Genomic DNA, 16,414 nt, shown 5'->3' on the forward strand with positions numbered 1-16,414 from the left:
TGGACATTGCAGGGCTCAGCTATTTGTAGGTTGCATTGTCAAGCATGTAGTTGTTGTGCAACAGACTGGAATGTGGGCCTGAACTCTGGGTGTCCAGATGTCAGACTTACTGGAAATGTTACAGATAGAGCTATGGAGTAATTATTATGGGAGGTGTAGTTGCAAAACATACTTGCATTCATGCAGTGTGCCATGCAAGATTGTCATGAACATGTGTGTTTGGATAGCTATGACATGTGACACTGGTCAGTCTGTCATGCTTTTGTGAAATCAATCTACACAGCCTTGCCATTATATCACCACACAGATTAGCTTTGATGACACCCATGGCATATGTAGGTGACATGACTGTGGACATTCTGCAACAGTCTGTGCAGTTTTCAGCTGTACCTGATATGGGACACCTCCTGTCAATCCATCAACATGTCTTTGGCTGTGTACTGGTTCAGTGTCTGCATCACAGGACCAAGTATGCTGTCATTCATCACATTATATGTAGAAGTAGTGCCACTGGTACTCAGGATGTCTTCATAACAACACCAGTAAGACACCAGAGTTGAGTTGGCTTACTGTTGTATTGCAGTGAACTATAGTTCAGAGGGTCCTGGGGCAAATACTTGGCAGGAGTATCTTTTTTCCCTAATGTTACATTACTGTACTGCCTGATATATTTAGAAACAAACAGTAATTCACCAGAGATGAGTTGGACAAGTGGTGTGTTTTTCTGACTGTAGTTTAGAAGGTCTGGGGATCAATACTTGGCATGGTATTTTTTCTCTAATGTTACATCACTGTACTGAAAGATATAGTTAGAAATAGTCAACAATTTCTCCAGAGTTGAGTTGGCCTGGTGAGGCATTGCTCTAGCTTATAGAACGGAGGTTCTTGGGTTTGAGACTTGCTACTGTTAGTTATTTGGTTGCTGAGCAGAACAGTGTCTGAATCAGATAGGGTGATTAAAGTACTTTTAAGTGGGTTTGCAGGGGTTTGAGTGATGTGCAGCGATGCCAAGCTGCATTTACCTTTGCTTAGCTCTGCTTATCCCTGCTTAAACCCACGCTGTTTCCAAAAGAAAAAAGAAAAAAGAAAAAAAAGGGGTGATAGGAAAGTGGAGAAATGGGGGCAAGCAGGGGGAAAAATAATATGAAAGGAAGGAAGGTAGGGATGTGCAGGATGAGTGTAGGAAAGGTCCATACCTATCCATTTCTTCTATAGTAACAGCTGTGCGTGTTGTGGACAATTTGGAATTTGGAGCCGCACATCCCACAGGGAGGGGTGTGAGTGACATAACTTGGTTGACTAATTGGTATGATGATTGATTGATGCCAGTCTACATGGGGGTGAAATGGAGATCTATGTATGGGACAACATTTTTTTTTTTTTGTGCTGGACAGGTGCTTGGCTTTTTTTTTTTTTCTTTTAAGGAGAGAGTGAAATGTTGGGAAGGGTTATAGATACATTTGGGGAGGTAAGTAGGTAAGTTTGGTAGGAGAGGTTGCATTTGCAGACACACAAGACAGACAAGACAGTGGACAGGGGTGGTGTATTACACATGAGGGGGGTAAACACATTGGATGGGGAGGGTGGTTGGAAATCAGTGGACCAAGTGTCCCTAGATGGAAACAGTGGGACTGAGGTCCCTACCCATGGGCAGTCAGCACTACCCCTTCATGGCCCTGAAGGTGGCTGTGCTGGGGGCTGGGTGCCAGACCAGCCTGCCCCTCGAGCCAGTCTTCCCTCTATCTGGTGCAGGTGGTCATCCAAGTCCCACTGGATGACCCTGCGCACCATCCCTGGAAACTGGTGTCAGGTGACAGGGTCCTCTCCATGCATATGCCCGGGGAGATGGCCCCATCCCCTGAGGCAGTTCCACCTGAGGGTGGTGCAGGACCAGTAGAGGAGGCAGCTCCAGGTTGGGTCCCAGACATGCTGGGACATGGTACCATGGCCAGATGAGGCGGTACAGGTGGATCTGTTGGGATCGGCCTACCCAAACGTGCTATGGTGTTGAGGTTTGTCAAAGTGTATTGTTTAGTCATGAACAAAACATTTCAACGTTAGTTATAACAGCATGCATGGGTGTTCCAATTAACCAAGAACAATAGAATTGCATAGCATATGGAACACAGGCATAAATGGGACAACAGTCATTATTGTAACAGCATACCAGTAACATTTATGCCAAAAGGTGAACAATGGTGGAATTTCAAGAAAGTATGCTAGTATGCAGCCATTGAAATATATAACCAATAATACAACACAAGGCCCAACATTAGGTTTTGAGAGCAATATATGTGGAAATTAAACCATACCCATAGTATAACAATAATTATTTGTGATGCAGATAAGGGGTGGGGGAGAGAGAAAAACATTCCATTAACAACTGTATTAGCTATATTTTACACAGCAGTACTGCTCAATACTCTACAGGTCTGCCCTTACTTTACATCTACATTTGCCCTAAAGCTTCTGTACCACATATGCACCTCTCAAGCTATTGACATGGAATGGTATGGGCCACGTTGTAAGAACTATAGGTACATAACTACAGGGGACATGTACATGTCATGTTAACATATATGACTAACAAGGTGTACCCTACACTGATGTTGTGTGAGTGTGCTACTGGCATTCTTCAAACAGAGTTATGTCTGTGTCCAAGGTTAATGGTAACAGTGATTGCTAGCTGTGACAGCATGACATCTGAGAGACATGCATTGGGCACAGTGCATGGTGTATATACCTATCCTGCTGTCATTTCTAGGCATGGGGTTTGACTATCAGCACACATTCACAGATGCACCAGGCATATAGCCATACCAACAGTGGAACATTTAATTTGTCTAATTCAGTTGGAATACTATTGTATTACCTGATGTTTTATTTAATGGAGAGTTATCAACTTACTGAACACTGCTGTTTACACACTAGTACATCTGGAGACAGTTTATTACTATATCCTTCATACAGCTACCACAAAAAAATTATTTACCTGTAAGCCCTGTGGAGAAAATATTTGTTAATACTACATGACAGTTTCTACAAATAGTCAAGACTACTTGTCTGTTACTATAAATACATCTTAGTACCAGTCCCTGGATTCAAACCCTGGTCTGTGGGAGCAAAAAATAAAAACATACAAATTTCATATCACACGGAGCTAGTGGGCCACTGCTGTGTGCAGGTTGACTGATTTGTGCCTAAAGATCACTTGGTTATATAGTTAAAGTGTCACAGAAGACGGCAGTGACAGTTGAACATACATGCATGAGATTCATGCATGACAGAGGTAGCAGGAGAAGTGTGTATTAATAGTTGGAATGCAGGTGTACACATTTAACCCCTAGTGGATGGGAATATGTATGATATATTTGCATTATACAGCTATTACAGTCTCATACTTGCCTGCATCAGCATACCTAATTCAGGAATACGTATAGCTGAAATGCAAAGGTGAACACAAGACAATCCTGAGGGAAACACACTATAGTACATTACACATTACTATTACGGTTCAGATCTTAGTGCAGAACATATATCAAATTGCATTCTATCTTGTTGTACAGCTCCACATCTACACTTTAGCATAACGGTTCTTTGTCAGCCAAATTCCAGTCACTTCTTGGTGTCATAGCCATATTTGCTGTGGAGCACCTGTAAAGCTGGATTTCTTCAACAATAGACCAGAAAAAATACAACACTTGGGGGTAAAGAACTTTATTGAGAGTGACATGACACATTGGTTTATTCCATTCAAAATTCTGACTGCAGTTGTACTGTATGTAAATGATGAATGAATGTCATGTATTACCTTCACAGTTTCAGTCATGGTGTACTTTATTACAAGATCATTAATATTAATACAGTATCTACTTATGTCATTCACACACACTATTACTACAGTATTACCTTTTTTGCATCAACAGTAGCATGTTTGATGCCTTCATCTGTATTGCACATTACCTGGCATTACTCAGTTATATCAATGTGGGTTTAAGAACACATTTATTGCAGTACACTCAGAACACACTATACCTATTGGCAGTAAACAATATACTCTTTCTTATTTATTGTACTATATATTGCAAGATAGATCTATACTCACCACACTGTTGGCACATCTTCACTAGGTGCCCTGCGTGGGCCTCTAAGTTGCAAACCCTGTCCTCTGCAACTGTGGTGTGGAAACACACCATTAAGCATACCTCTCTATCAGATATTCATACTACAATTTGATAAATCACTGTTTGCTATACTTACAACCTTCTGGCGCATTCTGGTCCCTAGCATCTTGGCTCTATTGGGCTGCATGCCCACCTGTGAAGCTTAAATAAGACTATTTTCCCACCCTTTGCCACCATTGGACCATTTTTCAAAATGCTAAGCTTTACTTAGCAGTGCACAGACCTGTTAAGCTTAGTTGAGCAGTGCTTAAAGTGGCAAATGCTTAGCATTGCTTAGTGGTGTGCAAACCTGCTTAGCTGAGCTGAGGACTGCTTAGACTGTGAGTACTTACGCATTGCTTGGCTTGGCTTAGCAGTGCTTAGCTACAAGCAAATTACATATTTTACAAGCTAAAAAAATTAATGAAAGTCATTCTTTAGGGATGCTTTTATTATTATGTATGCCTTTTACTTTACATCCCCTAACCTTATGTATTTTAATTGCAATATCTTGGAGTGTGATTGTCATGTATAGGACACTTGTGTATAAATGGAGCTTTGCTCCATGGGACTCCACTGAAAATGAACTCGTGGAACACCTGGACTAACCCAGTTAACAAATATCACTAAATACATCAATAAAAGAAAATAATAATGTATAAAATATTTCTATCACATATAAAAACTGAATAGCTTGTTCATGTATTCAAACCGTGCACCTACTGTGTATGAAACCGGGACTCTAACCATTCAGCTAACACGGATATGAAGTTTTCACCTATACATTTCTGTATAGCATTCCGTTTCATTTAAGCATTGCTGAGCAACGTACCACGCCACACAAACCAGCTCAGCTATGCTTATACTTGACCTTTTGGGCAAAAAGTAAAAGCATCCAGTTTCTATTTTTAGAAGTCTGGCATGTGCTTATTGCTAAGTGCCATGTTGCATTGCACAAACACACAAAAAAAAGAAAAGAAAGAAAAAAATACACAGGGACAAAAATGACATTTCCACATTTAATTGCACTACCATATAGCACTCAGACATTACAGGGGGTGTGTTGCAGACACTGCAACACACCCCCTCCATGAAATACATGAACATAATTATAAATAAGTTCAAAGGCCACTTTACTTTAATCTTTTAAGTGCCGTATGAAACTTTGACAGTGCATGGGGTGTGTTATGGACACTGCAACACTCTCCCTTTATGAAATACATAATTCTAGTTTTTAAATAAGTGCCCAACTCACGATAAATAATAATGCTTACTATACACTTCTTAGCTTGCACAAATTTAACGTTAACAATTCTCCTAAGTGCCCATTTTGTAAAGATGTAACGGCTGACCTCTTACATATGTTCTGGAGCTGTAAATGCATATGTAAACTTTGGAATTCCTTAAAACTACAATTACAAAAGATGAGTTATCAAAACTCAACACTTTCCTGGGAATTTATGATATTACATATCCCTCCAAATAACCTATCTAGATCCCAAATGATCATACTCATCAATATTTTTCTTTTAATGAAACTCTACATAGCTAATAACTGGTTGACCCCATCTCTAACTTCATGGGATAACTTTAGAATATTAGCGATAAAACACATTTTAGCTCACAAATATGTAATTAATAACCAAAACAAAGGCCCCCATAATTTGAAACTGTGGGAACAAATATTCAATATTATATTGGCTTAAAACATGAAATCTGAACTATTCTTTTGTTATACTTATTTTATAATACAATAATATCTGGAACTTTACTATCACAAATACTATCCCTGGAGAAAATAATCTTTAGCTTTGCAACTGTGGAAGATGATGGAAGCATTCATGTAAATAGTGTACATATGTTTTAGAATGTTGTTAGAAATTTTGTTTGGTAATCATTGGTTTATTTCTATGTTATATGTTTTGTATGAATAACGAGAAAAATAATAAAGAATTATTATGGAAAAAAAATAATGTTTTGGGTGAGCCTTCTCAGATAGTAAATGACTTGTGACATTTTTGGCATCCCTTTTCAAAGTGGAATATTTTGACAACCTGTTCTTAATTACAGCTGACATCAAAAGTCTGTGCACAGTTATTTCTCATAATACAGGGATGGAATGATTCATTTGTTCTGTGACAAAATGCAAAACATTGAATACAGTATATATCAGCCTTATAGAAAGTTTTATGGACATAACACTGAGGGTCAATTTCATCTTTTTCAAAGGAGAATACATTTGACAGCACATCATTGTGGCAATGGGTGTGGCAGCAGCATGCATTTATTTCAACCTAGTTCTTACACATTGAGAAAAGGAATGCAATTTTAACTGTTCATTTAAAGCCATGATTGTATTATGCCTTACATATCAAGATTATATTTCCAAGTCATGGTCATGTTTGAAAACTTGGAAGGAACAGGCAACAGATTGCCTTAGGTTCTCCTATGTTTCATCACTAAATAGTATTCATTACTTGGATGGGTTGATCTCAAAAGACAATAGACTATATTCATGATTGGCTAATTTCTGCACTACTATTGTTTGTGCATCATGTCATGACACGTATAAGATAGAGAGATATTTTGTATTCATTAAACAGCTCTACACATCATTTAGAATGCCAAACAAAGGTAAATAGCATAGCATGGTAATAAAACCATAATCAGCGGAGTTACATGCTAATGAACCAATCCAAGATGGTGGACTCATTCAGAAAGGTATAAAGTAACCATGTAGGGGTCTGCTTCATAGCAATGAAATTTCATAATGTTGAATTTCATAACATTGAGACCACAACACCGAAAATTCAAAACACTGAAAACTCAAAACATTGAAAACTCAGAACACTGAAAGTGTGCTTCATAACATTGAAAACTACATTGCACAAGTAAATAAGATCCCGTCCATTTATAACAACACCTAACTAACAAACCCACTTTCTACTACATTTCTGCAGGGGGGTCAAGCCCCCCTGTACCCCTCACCCCCCAGTAAATTAAACATACCTAATCCAGGATCGCACTACAGTGTAAACAAGTAAATTTCCTAACCTCATACACTGAGGTTAGGAAATTAACTTTTTTTCCACTGTAGTGGGATCTTGGAGTTGGTATGTTGAATTTAATGGAGGGTGTGAGGGGCACAGCCCTCCACATGTGGGTTGCAGGGGGGCTTGCTCCCCTGCAGAAACATAGGAGAAAGTGTGCTTGTTAGCTAGGTGTCGTTATAAGGTAGAGAGGATGTTATTTACATATGCATTGTAGTTTTCAATGTTATGAAGCACACTTTCAATCTTCTGAGTTTTCAATGTTTTGGGTTGTCAGTGTTTTGGGATTTAAATGTTTTGGTCCCAATGTTATGAAATTCAACATTATGAAATTTCAACATTATGAAGTGGACCCACCATGTAGAGATGGTGTAGCCTTTTGCCCTGAACTCCAAAACTTATTGGAATACAGCCACCATCACACTTAAAAAAAAAGCAGTGTCAGGGACTGCTTGTCTCTTAAATGTGTATATGCAACAGTATCAAATTTATGCTGCTGCTGATAGACCTCTTCCAAGGAGAAAGGTGTTCAGACCCATTTAACATATCATGGACTGCATGATACTGAAATAGTAGGGTGATACAGGGTTGATAGAGAAACAGTATAGGAACTCTGCAACCTCTGCTGCCCCCACTTCAGACCTAAGGGAAATTGAGAACCTATACTAGTGGGAACTTAGGTATGTGTAGTATTAAGAATATTAGCTACTGGTACATTTTGGAGACCAATAGGGGATATATTTACAATGTCACAGGCTTCAGCCTCCAGAATATTGCACTGATGTCTTAAGGCTATTCTAAAATATGCAAGGGAGTACATCTATTCTCCACACACGTCAGAGGAGAGAATAAGAGCAATGCAGGGATTTTATGCTGTAGCACTCTTCCCTGAAGTTTTGGGGCCATAGACAGCACTCACATAAAATAAAAGCTCCAGCTGATGAACAGGAAGGACATGCATCAATAGGAAAGGGTTCCACTCAGTCAACTGCCAGGCTGTTTGCAATACCCGAGGGATGATCCACAGTGTGTGTGTGTGTGTGTGTGTGTGTGTGTGTGTGTGTGTGTGTAGGCAGTCCAAGCAGTTACCATGACTCACATGTATGGCACACCTCACAGCTTTACGTAAGGTTTTCTTATCGGTGATGTTCCACAAGGACATCTACTGGGTGATGCAGATTATGCACTGGGACCATGGTTCATGATACCCATCAGAAATACACTCACATCCATAGAAAAAGAATATAATGCTGCCCACGCTGAAACTATAAACATCAAAGAACATGTCTGTGTGGCATGCTGAAGTCATGGTTCCACTGGTTAGAAACATCAGGGGACCCTGCAGTATGAACTAGGCACCTGCACAGAAATTATCACAGTCTGTGCCATGTTGTCCAGTTCCATCTTGAAGAAATAGCTACATCAGGGGCAGCAAGGGCCTTGACAATATATCCCTGAACCACAGGCAGGGGCAGCATCTCCAGCACTTATAGATGAGGATTCTGATGGAGAGCCTCCAGCTGCAGAGGTAGCCATCAGATATAGGCATGCACAATATGACCTTGCCCTGGCTAAGAGGCAAAGGATAGCACACACACTCAACATGTAAGACTCCAAGGTTAGTGCACACACTCAACAACTAAGAGGCAAATAATAGTATACACACTCAGCAGCAGAGGAATACACATAACAATCTAAGTTTATACAATTATTAAAAGTGATGCCATACGATGTGTACAAACTTTACTTACCCATGTGATGTCTGTGCATGGATAACATCAGACAGATACAACCCCAAAGCCCATGACTCATAACTGCAATATTGTCAAGGTAAGTGTGGAGCCTGTAATATATGAACAGATGTGTAAGAAGATAAACTACCTGCATACTATCAGTCATAAATAAACTGAATCAAAACCTGCGTGAGGTGTCCACCAATGGCATTCTTGGCTTATAGGAATGATATCTGCAATATGCAGGTATACAGTGTATGCAATAACTGGAATAAAACTGGTCACTTACCCATTCTACACAAAACAGTTAACAGGGCAATTGTATTAGCAGTTTCTCAAGTAGAGCAAATAAGCAAGGATACAATATCATTGGTTTGAATGCATGACTTACAATACTAAATGAAAAAAAGTCTTCTAAAATGAGTATTTAGAGAAACATCGAAACTCTTGTTATATACTAAATACGTATATAATCAACATACTGAGAAAGACTCTCTTAGCCATCCACTCTGTGCATCAGACATATATGCAACCATAATCAAACCCAAATGAACAAAAGGCATAGTACAGTCATCATCATTTGCATGGGGGAGGGGGGACAGTAGGGCAAGCTTGAAACCAAAGTAGTGTGTGTGTGTGTGTGTGTGTGTGTGTGTGTGTGTGTGTGTGTGTGTGTGTGTGTGTGTGTGTGTGTGTGTGTGTGAATAAGAAACACAGAACATTCAGTAAAGTATGAGATATCTCAGGGCCACTAACAGGAGATATATTCCTAACAACATTAAAGTTTTCTTAGCTTGCATGTGTATGAGTCAGTATGGGCAGTTCTTGTGAAGTGTGTGTCTTCATGAACACAATCAAGCTCTGTGCTAGCACTACATCCTGCCATGTCAGACAGGTATGAGTCATGCATGGCAGAGCTGTCAGTTTAGTGTCGTCACTATTGACCATGCAAACTGTCTCAGCCAGAGATGAACTGCCACTTCTACATACCAGGTCCAAAATGGGGATGATACTTGAATGTGAGCAATGTCTGCTAGATGATCTCTCTTCATTATCATATCCAGGGCCAAGACTTTGTGGTCTACCACATCAAGGTATGGACACCTCAATCACTGATGGGCCAGTTAAAGTTGTACTACAATGTGAGCGGGATCTGGCATGGCCACGTCGGTTAACACTAGGGGATGCTTCGGTTCTACTTTCATGTGGATGCATTCCCTCTCCCAGAAAACATTCCATCACACATATTGCCTGATCCAGTGAGTCACTCAACCTATCCAGCAAGTCACGCACATGGCTCAAGCAGAGATGCATGTCAGAATGCACCCTGTTTAGAACTTGTACAGTCTCTTCCAATGCCATGGTAGAATGTGCCTGTTCTTCCATGGCAGCCCTATACATACGTCTGGTGGCACATAATGACATGACAGCATCAGGACAAGGGGGGATAATAGGCCTCCTCCAAGCATATCTAGCAACCCTCCTGTATGGTGCCATGACCTCACAATGGTTATGGGCAGATTAAACCAGCTCTGCAAATGGAGTAGCCACACTACTCCAATCAACCATGTCACCCTCAACCTGTCTCTATCTGAGGTCTCAGTGGAATGGGTATTCATAGACATACTGACTGTATCCAGTATAAGGCCACTGGATATGTAAGCCACAACTGCAGTGTTAGACTGAACCTCTGCACTGCCTGACTGTGCCTCTATATCATCACCATCATCATCATCATCATCATCAGAGGCTATTGATACTTTGACATTGGGTGGTATGAGTTCTGATCTGCTATTGTCAAGAACACCTGTGATAATAATCAATAAACACAAGCAGGAGACAAACAGTGAGTGGAAATGATCCAAACTTGGTTATACACACTCATGGTAAACATTTTTAGATGTTAAAGGAATATAATACATTTTACTCTGTCCTCAGACTTACATCTAAGTAATGGCTATTACTAATCAAATAACATTTGTGCTTACCATCTGTAGGTGGTGCTTGATATAACAAGAAGGCAGTGGAAAGAAGGCTAATAAGCATCACAATGTAAATGACACAATAAAATAATGCTCTGCGTATCTTCCCCTGAAGAAATATCTCAGAATCAATCAGACTGACCATTTCCTGCCCCAAACACAATCTCTTTTGGACTCTTCTCTCTTCTAAGACACACATCTCAATGTTTTCAGATGTAGAAGTAGTAACACATAAAGATGTGTAGAATTACATTAAATGCTTTATATATATAGCATACCTAAGATTTTTTTATTGAGACACAGTTGGCCTGCTGTCCACATCAGCACCAACATGAAGGAGTCTGTGTGAACCCTATGCTGAGCTGTCTGGATCTCTGACAGTGGACAGGAAATGCTCATTGTCAGTGAGTGGTGGTTCTGCAGCAGAAGCTACCCCACAGCCATTTGTTTTCATGCTACCACAGCTGCCCTCGTGCATGCCTGTGACTGTGGCCACCTGCTGCCATATGCTTTTTCTGGCAGACATATCACCTCTGCCTCTGTCAAGCAGGAAAGATCCATGGCAGAATAAGGCTTCAATGATGACATCATTTCCTGCAACACTGAATGGTGGTTTGAGTATAACAAATGGTCTGGGTGTCATAATCCTTTATGACATGAAACAGAAAAAAACATATTTATAGCACATACAGAAAGCATTCTCCTCAAACAAAATCAATGTACCCATCCTCAGCACAACACAATTGAACACACAATGCTCATTTCAGACTGCACACAAGCTAAGGGAGCCCCACCAACACAAGAAAAAATATATTAATGCATTAGCATTACATATATTCAGTTTACATTTCTGAAATTACTCCATCAGTTTAAATGACTACTGGATGGCAGGATTATCAATACAAAGTCCAAAATTCAAAGTCCAGCTGCCCAGAAAATTTCCATTGGTCTCTCCACTGTTGTGGGTGTCACCATGGGGCATCTGAAAAGCCTAACAGTTCTGTTAGCTGCACATGCTTAACCTCTTCAAGTTAATAATAAACACAATAGAGTTGTCTGCATTAACTTCTGAAATTCCAATAGCAAATGATACCACAATACTGACATGTAACCATACTAACCTGGAAAGCACAGCAAGAACTGATACGTGCAGTATGTCAACAGTGAATGTTTAAAATTGCACAAATATTAAAATTATTTTTTTCTGTTGAAATACATTCAAAATATAAATATGTAAGCAGTTTATGAAGAAGACAAACATATCTTATGAAATAGTGCAGTCATTTGTAGAACTATCTTCTCCACATAACTAGCAATAATGGTCTGTCTCTATCAAATCAGTCTCCCCTCCTTCCACTTCCACAGCTATACCATTACCTTTATATAGTGTAGAGTCATCCCTCTGAGCAATGTGAATATGCAAATGAAATGTAAAATGATTAACATTCCTGAATATCCAAAAAGCACTTGGTGTAGGGGATGTAAACGTGTTGTTAGTAGCTACATGGCTGCAGCACATGCCCTAGGACTGCAGGAAGGAGCAATGACAATTGTTAGCAGCTAATGGCTTGCAAGTGTTATTGATTGTTCTAACTACAACAGCAAGTAATACTAAACACACTCCTCTATCTGAATTGTGTATATCATGCAGAGTAGACTTAAAATAAAGTGTAAGCACTTTGATAGCTATGAGAATAACCTGAACAACAATGATATCCTTGAACTAAGTGTACACTGTCTATCATCTGCTTAAAATCTGTCTGAAATGCTTATCAGCTATAATAAGACTCAAATAAATGCCCATGAACATAGTAACATTATTGTCTCTTGAATTTGTCTCTTGAATTTGTATTGTACTTGTAATTTTTATTACAATATATTTATAATTATTGGATTCTTTACTGTCTTGTTGATACAATAATCATGCCAAGGAAAGCATAAAGAATGTTAATTTGTTAAGCCTTTCATTTATGTACCTGTAAACCTATGTGTTTTCTGTCTTTTCACTGTGGAGCTTTTCTCCCCGGGCCTCCGCTGAAAATGGACATGTATCCAGTCGGACTATCCCGGTCAACAAATGTAAAATAAAATAAATAAAATAAATAAATTTCTGTAGTTAAGCTGAGAGGAGTGGAAGATGAAAACGAAGAGAAGAAATATCTGGCAGCATTGACAACCTGACATTAATATGGTGTGGGCTATTATTAGCGGAAAGTATTTGTCAGTATCACATTGATCTAGACATTCAAGCAAATGAGATAATTTTTCTGATCCTGTGTTGGTGGCGAAGAGGACTAAAAAACACAAATGAGTGCATGTTATTATTGCACTGAAGTGAGGGTTCAAATCCAGGTAGTGTGCTGTCTAACAAAGTTAATGCATATTTTCTAAGCATATGATCAGATTGTAACACACCCAGAACCTTCACAATCCTGTGTTTTCCTTACAATTCCCTGATATTTGTTACTACTGACAGTTTTTTTGTGTGATCCTCAGTTGCATGCATTTTGGCAGAGTGCACTTTGAAATGGCACTGTTTTAAAGCAGTGAATGAGAGCCCACTGTCCTAGGTACAGACTGAGAAATTTAATTTAGCATACCATCAATAATGTATTTCAGAGGGCACAGGTGCGCTTTTCTGCAGCACTCTGAACAGCAGTAAGAGAAGAAATTCTACATCACATCTAAGTATCACTGCAGCACATCAGTTAGATGAAATAATATTAAAGAAACAGGAAAGAGGATGCAGGGTTTGAATCCAGCTTGAAACCCCATGCTGCTTGGGATGTTTGCAGCAGATGTGAAAATGCAGCTTGAGTTGTGCAGGATATAAATTGTTATATGTTTTTTTTTTTTTGCCAGGCTAATTTTAGCACTACTTAGTGGAGTAATCTTCATTAGCGCAAACAGTTTTTTCACTGTTGCATGGTACTACTAATGACTGAGTGATGTGCACATGCTGTGTACCTGTTTCTATGTCATAAGCTGTAAATGCAGTGACTTTGACCCCCTAACATAGTTGCTCTAGGGTTCAAATCCAGACAGTGTGGATGGAATGCAGAAATTATTAATCCAGATTTATGCTCATATACTTTTTTCCTTATAGCACTGATAAATAATCACATTGCTTAAAATGCATGCATTATTTTTTCTAAAGGTTTGATTCCCACGTTGGTCAACTAACTTTTTACAGTGCAGAATTTCAGAAAGTGTTATGCTAAGTTGTCCTATTTAACCTGCAAAATACCAAAGATAACAGTCAAAGCCATTAAGTCTGTTAGTGTTGACCATCTGAAAAAGAATGAATAGATTGAGCATCACTCATGGGAAATCTCACTGCCATGATTCACACCTTTGTTTTCAAATATCTCACTGTGTTTTTGATTGCATCAATACAGTTGGCATAGTTATGTGTGTTTGTGCAATAGCTGTGATGCAAGAATGGAATTTGGTGCCAATTCAGACATAGAGATGCTGTTGGCCTTTTGCAGACATGGCTTGTGTGGGAGATGATGGTGCTGAATTTAGAGAACAGAGATGGGAATTTTAGAAGTCCAGGATATTTGTGACACCCAGCATGACGCACTACAGCCTTAGGTTGCTGCAGAGGGGACTATAGTGGGTCTCTGTACGAGACAGAGGCTTAGAACAGATTAGTCAAAGCTGTCTCTAGTGCAAGTGGCATCCCACACACTGGAGAGAATTATTGCCATCTCTATAGTGAACTGAAATGGCATAAGAAATACCTCCTTTGCTGATGGGAGGATGAGTTTAGAACTGCTGACATTCCTCAGTTGTGTAAGTAAATGGACCCATCAGTATTAAATAATACAGAATACAGGACACAACCAAATATGCTTTCATGTTTCTTCTTCTCTGTTGTACAGCTGCTGAAGACAATGAACAGGGAGGTGCACCAAGAGATGTTAACTCACCTCAGAGAGGCACAGGGTACAAATGTATCAGGTCTTATTGTAAGCCCAATAAGTATTGTAATTGTATGCAATATGGCAATACTGAAATAAACTGTTGCATTTATGATATCATAGAAGTGCAACTGGTGCAACAGAATAAGACCTTCATGCCATACCTGGATATGGCAAAGGTATATAGACTGCATAATCATGTCTATGCATTTTCTAAATTTATATATTTATGTGATATGCCATGGATCTAATTTTCTCTCTTTTTTTGTCTTACCCCATCGCTTCTTTTTCATTTTTTTGGGTGGTGGTTGTGATATTTTATATTCGTTACAAAATTTCTGTTATCATACATTTCTGCTTACAAAAACTGACATGCACTGACATGCAACACAGAGAATGAGACATACCACTGTATATTGGCACACCATTCCTCCACAGGTTGCAGCACTGATACCCAGCACTTCTAGGTTTCAAGTTGTCAGTGCTACCTTACAACCCTTGAACTGCCAGCCTCATCTGCATCATGTGGCTCTGCCTTGGCAGCTGGTGTACTGGTACCCTCCAGGAGTTGAAGTAATAGTGGACGTGGTGATTTTGTCACCTGCCAAAAGCTGACAGAGCTGGTGGAGGTTTTAATGGAAAGGGGCCTTGGTGCCCAAATCAGCAGTGTGTAAAAGATGCTCAATCACATTGCCAAGATGATGCCATGTCTAGCACTGAGTCTAACTATCCTTGGACAAAGGTGCTTAAGCATGCTGTGCTATTGGAATACAGAGTAAAAGTAGAGTAAAGTAAATCATTGTACTACATTTTCTCTAACAGTTCTTTGACAACTGGATGTCACCAAGTACAACATCCTCTATGGAGTGTTGTCATAAAGTAGTTGTCCGAAGGTTCATTTTGACCATAGCATAAAAGTTTTGATTTCTTGATGTATCTCACATTATTTCTTACTGTGATGTTGTAGTTCTATAATATGTTTCATGATACATATCTTACTTTTTATCCAGTTAAGCATTTGTCAATGCATCCATGACCATAAAGAAGATTTAGTAAACCACCCTTATTCGACTCATGTCTTCATCAGGTTTTGCATCTTGATCCATAGAGCCATAAGTTACTGATGCAGAGCATAACAGATGAATATGGAGGACACACCATAAAGATATGCATTAATGAACCATAATCCCACCCCTTCATATGTGTATTTATATGTGTCTCTAACTTCACCCCCTCTCCTCCTTTTGAACTGGTGACTATTCATTAGGCTGATAGCTGTAAATGTCACATTATGGCATTTTCAGACTGCCATTACTTCACTGAAGAATAATACCTACATCTTCCATTAGATGAATAGGCTATCATTGTACCTTCAACGGTGTGGTTTTGAGGTATGTTAAATAAAATGTCCTTGGTGGGGTGCTGTGAGAATGGTTTATTCTGCAAATTTAATTTTTCATCTTGACAACGGTTTGTATCCAGCATTAGGTGAAACTCTAATTGCCTTTTTTATAACTGTCTTTTCTGGAAACATGTTGCCTATGTATCTGTCTAAACCCC

Source organism: Protopterus annectens, chromosome 11.part0 (assembly GCF_019279795.1).
Source record: "Protopterus annectens isolate FY-2018-M chromosome 11.part0, PAN1.0, whole genome shotgun sequence".
Lineage (NCBI taxonomy): Eukaryota > Metazoa > Chordata > Ceratodontiformes > Protopteridae > Protopterus > Protopterus annectens.